Consider the following 5,709-nt stretch of genomic DNA (forward strand, 5'->3'; position numbering starts at 1 on the left):
ATGTGGAATCATTGGGCATGTAAAGAGTGATTGTAAGAAGGGGTGTTCAATTGTGAATGAATTGATTGAAGATGTTAGCAGAAAAGGGCAAAATAATTCTGAGGTGTTGAGGCAAGAAGCAGATAAGGATTCAACCTATGGACCAGGGATTCATGTCAATCAAATGCCAAGCCTTGGAAGTTGAGGTATTCTAAGAAAAGCTAATTGAAACAAATGAATGTGGAACCAGAAATTGCTCTCGGTTTGGATTCTGAGAGGCTGGATTCATCTGAGAACACGGATTTGGAAAAGGATATGGTAAATATGGTGGCAGCAGAAGAAGGTGAAATTATCGTGGAGCATGATTTGGGTAATAAAGTTATGGAAGCTGGTGGATCCATGGAGCATAGCAACCCGATGGAATAGGTGTTAGGAATTCCTGATGGTGGGAAGGGTATGGATTCTACTCATGTTTCTTCTTTTATTTCTGTGGCTGCGAATAAGTTTCATGTTTTGAATAATGTTGGGGAGGAGATGTTGGAGTTTGATGAAACTTCAATAAGAAGGCCTAGAGTGATAATAAGGGTAATCTGTCTTTCAAGAAGGATGATATTTTGGGGAATAATGATACTAGTGGTGAGAGGAGCAGTGAAGATTTTGAGGGTGTTATTGTAGCAAAGGAGATTGGTGGTAATTGTGAGACGGCTAAGTTTAAGCTTGCAAAAGAGCTTAAATCTCTAGGACTAGATAAAATTTTTCCTCGTATTAGGAATGCTGAGGTTGTTATTAAAAGAAGGGACGGGGGCTCATCCCCCATGGTGTTTCAATGAGTTCTATTGCTTTTTGGAACTGTAAAGGGGCTAAGAAGAGAGAGGCCTTTCTTTATCTAAAGGAATTTGTAAAATAATTTAATATTTTTTGTGGGATTGGTGGAGACTAAAATTTCTTTCTTTGATAAAGTGGTCTTTAAGAAAGTGATGGGGTCTGATTGGGATTATTTTCTGCTTCCGTCTGAAGGTTTATCAGGTGGTATTATGGTGATGTGGAGATCTAATTTGGCTTCCTTTTCTGTGTTAAAGACTTCAGATGAATGTGTAATTGAAGATCTTAATGTTTTTAATAAGGGAGTGTGGATGATTTCTACAATTTATGATAGTAAGGATGTTCATAAGAGAAGGAACTTATGGGATTGTCTACAAGTGTTGTCTCATAGGAAGGTCCCTTCTGTTATAGGTGGAGACTTTAACTGCATTTTGTCTCAGGAGGATAAGAGGGGTGGAAGGAAGTTTGTTTTTTTCTGAAGGCCCTAAGGAGATGATGAATTTTATGAATGATAATGATTTTCATGAGGTGGGGCTGGTTGGACCAAGATTCACTTGGTGTAACAATAAAAATAGAGGGGGGACTTTTGGAAAGTTTGGACTGGTGCTTGCTTAATTCGATTGCTATAGGGAGTATCCAAGTGGTCGTTGTGAGACATATTGCTAGAGTGACTTCAGACCACTGTCCTATTGTTTTGAAGATTTTGGATTCAGCTATTAAGAAGAAAGGTTTTTTGAAGTTTGAAGATGGTTGGGTTTCTTCCATGCTTCTTCCAGTATTGTTTCTAGAGTATGGAATAAGTCTTATGATGGAGATGAAATGCAAATTCTTAATAAAAAATGTAAAAGAACTTTAAAGGAGTTGTTCTTTTGGAGTAAGGCAAAATTGAAGGATTTTTTATTGTTAAAAGAAAGACTTAAGAAAGAAGTGTTGCAACTTCAAGAGGAGGAGGCTACGGTGGGTTGGTTGAATGAAGAAAAATTGTGGCTTTTGAGATCTATGGTGGGAGAATTGAACGTGCATCTTTCCCGCTTGAATACTTGGTGGAAGCAAAGGGCGAAAGTAAGATGGATTGAAGAAGGAGATTCTTATTCCAAATTTTTTCATGCGTTTGCAAATGCTAGGAGAACTGGTAATTGGATTACTCAAGTTAGAAAAATAGATGGCATTATGGCTGAACATCCGAAAGAGGTAGAAGATGAATTTATCAGATATTTCCAAGGAAAATGGAGGGATAGGGAGTGTTGTTTGAAAAATTGGTCGGTTCCTTGGAAGGTCTTAGAGGATGATGACAGAAGCATTCTGGATACATATTTTTCTAATTCGGAAATCACAGATGTTATCAGGAGTTTGGGTGGAAATAAGTCTCCGGGTTGTGATGGAATATCTTATTCTTTTTTTAAAACTTATTGGGATATTATTGGTGGCGATGTTTGCAGAGCTGTGAATAAATTTTTTATTTCTGGTAAGTTGTGCAAGGAATGGAAGGAAACTTTGATTGTATTGATTCCTAAAGTCAAGAATCCTATTTTACCTTCTGGTTTTCGTCCAATCAGCCTTTGTAATTCTATTTACAAGATTGTGGCTAAAGTTTTATTGAATAGGCTGCTATTGGTTATCCCTAAGATTATTTCGAAAGAACATGTGGCTTTTGTAGAAGGAAGATCAATCTCGGATCATCTTCTCTTGGCCCAAGAGGTGTTTAAGAAAATTAGATTTCCTAAATCAAGGTGTGGACTCTTGGTTATCAATTTAGATATGGAGCAAGCATATGACAGTATGTGTTGGACTACTTTAAATCAGATACTGAATAACTTGGGCTTTCCTATCAAATTTGCTAACTTGTTGATGGAATGTGTAATGGAACCAAGGTTTTCTATTTTGATCAATGGTTGCAACTCTAAATGGATTTCGGCAAGGAAGCCCACTCTCTCCCTTATTATTTATTATGTGCTCTCAATTACTTTCTAATGTTTTTATTAGCAAAGGCATGAATCATGGTATCAAAATTTCTTCAAATGCACAAAAAATCTCTAAACTTTTATAAGCAGATGATATTTTGCTATTTTCAGATGCTAAGTTGAAGAATGTTAAGAAGATGAAGAAGATTCTACTAAATTATAGTAAATGAACTGGACAAGTAATAAATCTTCAAAAATCTTCTATGTTGTTTGGTAAAGCAATTATAAGAAGGAAGAGGAATCAAATTTCCAAATTGTTGGGATTTAAGGTGGTAGAGGAAATGGAGTATCTGGGTATTAAGATTGCATTAAGAAGATTGAGGAAATCTGATTTCCAAAATTTGTTGGACAAATCATTGAAGAGATTAAATGCTTGGGGTAATAGATTCATTTCTCTTGCAGGAAGGATGATCTTGGTCAAAGCAGTTTTTCTTACTCTTTCTTTATTTCTTTCGACACATTCATTGATTCCTTTGAGCATTTTGAAGGAGTTTGATAAGATATGCAGGAATTATATTTGGGATAAACATGATGGAAGCCATGGGCTTCATTTTGTGGCTTGGGATGTCTTGTGCAAACCAAAGAAAATGGGGGGACGTGGTCTCCAATCAGCGGTGTCTAGGTTATGACCTTTGAGAGCAAGGTTTGCTTGGAATCTTTTAAACAAACCGGATACTCTACTTAACAGGAATTTGTTGGCTAAATATAGAGATAACTGGTGGAGATGTGAAGAGAAGAAAGGAGGCTCGACTTCATGGAAGATCATTATGAATGGATGGAGTTCTCTCAAAAGTATTGTTAGATGGAGAGTTGCATCAGGATCTTGTATTAATGTCCTGAAGGATGTATGGATACTTGACAAATGTATAGAGAAATGGCCAATGTTTGTTGCAATTTGGGAGGAGGAAGATACAACATTGAACTCTTTCATTGTAAATGGTTCATGGAATTATGATAGACTGAATCAGTTTTTTGGGGAAGACCTTGTGAGCATGATAAGCAAAGTTCATATATGTTCTAACTTGGACGAAGATCATATGGAGTTAAAGTTTGCAATGACTGGCAAGACTATTTCGGCACTGATTACAGAAGCTCAGATGGATGAGGATAGGGATTGTTATTTTGGTTCATGGGTATATAAGTTGAAGCTTAATACTCGTGTGGAGCTCTTCTTGTGGCATATATGCAGAAATGCTATTCCAACAGCTGACTTCCTTATGCATAGAAGATTATCATATAGCAATTTATGTCCAAGGGGTTGTGATGAAGTTGAAAATACTAATCATATTACAGCTACTTGTCCGAAGCATATTCATGTTAGCAAATTGTTGAATGCTTGGGGATTCACTATCCAGGTATTCTGTTCGTTCCAGGATTGTAGAAAATTTCTGGTAAGAATCCATTCATTGTCAAGCTGTATTTGACTTTGTTATGATTTTCTTAAAATAATAGGAATAAAGTGAAGCATGGCAATGTGGAGGATAGTGTTGCGGTGGTTGCTGCTAGAGTTATCAATTTTGTGAATATCTCAAATCAAAAGGAAATCATCTCGGATTACTGGGGTGTTACACAATCTTTACGACTGTATTCTAAATTTTGGCATCCTCCTCCTCCTGAGTGGTTTAAGATTAACTTTGATACTTCTTTGAGGAAATCTAATAAAGTAGGTGTCAGTGGTATTGTTAGAGATAATAGAAGAAGATTCCTGTTAGCATTTGGATTTGGTTGTGTTCATTAGGACATAGCACAATTGGAATTACTAGCTTTCAAATCTTTGAAGGATGTGATGCAAGGATGGATGCAGGAAGCGGAATGAATTATTATTGAAGGTAACAATCATAATGTTATCATTTTTCTTCACAAATTGTATAGCAAACCGAAGGAATTGATTGGAAGACATGAAGATGAAGATTTGTTATTTTTAAAGGATTTCAATAATATTTTATTTTATTATTTTAATCATGATTGTAATAAGTTAGCTAATTATTGTGCTAACTTAGCTATTTCTTATGATTTCATTTGGGATGTTTTTAGTGAGAATAATGTTCCTCCTTCATTTGTTTCATTGTTGAAGGAGGAATGTGATAGGTTGCCTTTATTTTAATAGTTTGCATCTAGGTGTTTTTTTTAATGCATTTTGCATCTCTAATAAAAACAACCATATCAGGTGATGCAGAACTTAGATGCCTAAGCAATGTTAGAAAAGAATCTTGCACAATTTAATTTAGAGAGCTTTATTAACTAAAATACTTATAGTGATTAAACGATGAAATAAAACAAGAAAGAGATGAGACTAGCTTAGGCCAAGTCACACAACTAGAAGTTAAAACTAAAGAATAGTCAATAACTCAAGTAAAGCATACATGGAAGATTTTTGACGATAAATCCCTAAGTTAATAATAAGACAAGACACTATGAAAAGAGATCCCTCACTCAACTCTCTAAAATACTAGGCTTGGCGGATGGGCTTAACACAACCTTCATGAATCAATTAAGACCACAATTCAAGAAATTCGGAAGTTATAAAGTTCGGAGGAAGAATTAACCTTCTTCAGGGTTTGGAAATGATATAGCACTGCACGGAGGAAAGTTGGTTGTATATGGCTTTGGCGAGAGTGAAAATGATCCTCTCTACATATTCTTCACCGTTTGATCAATCTCTAGGTTGAAGTTGAAGAACAGTGAATTGAGAATGTCGACGTGGCCTTGGTTGTCATACACGAATCCGTGGTCAAGCTCCGGATCCGCCATGCATGGGTAGAGAAGTTTCAAGCCAAGAATAGTGGTGGCAAGGGGAGATGGGTGGTCAGCCAAGACTAGGAGAAGAAAGCTTCTTCAAAAAATCTAAAACTGAATTTCAGATTTGAGTGAGAGAGGATTAGGGTTTTGAAATTTGAATTTCAAGTCAGGTGAAAGAGGGAAAATTATTCCTTAATGAGAGACTAGA

Source organism: Dendrobium catenatum, unplaced genomic scaffold, assembly GCF_001605985.2.
Source record: "Dendrobium catenatum unplaced genomic scaffold, ASM160598v2 fragScaff_scaffold_273, whole genome shotgun sequence".
Lineage (NCBI taxonomy): Eukaryota > Viridiplantae > Streptophyta > Magnoliopsida > Asparagales > Orchidaceae > Dendrobium > Dendrobium catenatum.